Genomic DNA, 315 nt, shown 5'->3' on the forward strand with positions numbered 1-315 from the left:
GCGGCCGGACTGCCATGAGCCCATGGTGCTATGGAGTCAGTCTGGCCCCGCTGCAGATCCATCCCAGCCCCACTGGTGTTCCCGCAGGAACCACGAGAACCCCCCTGGGGCAGAGGCAGGGTGATCCCCACTGCCTTTACCTCCTCTAGATCTGACACACCGGCGTTGCATTTAAAACACCCCTCCAGCCTAGCTGTGCCAGCGTGGCGATTTTTGACAAGCGCCTCCAGATTCCTGCCTTCGAGGGCTGTAAGAGGAATGAAAGACAGTTTCTGCTTCTATCATTACAGTTTAATAGAGTCTTTGATACAGGAG

The sequence above is a fragment of the Vanellus vanellus genome (genome assembly GCF_965231255.1).
Source record: "Vanellus vanellus genome assembly, chromosome: 14".
NCBI classification, from domain to species: domain Eukaryota; kingdom Metazoa; phylum Chordata; class Aves; order Charadriiformes; family Charadriidae; genus Vanellus; species Vanellus vanellus.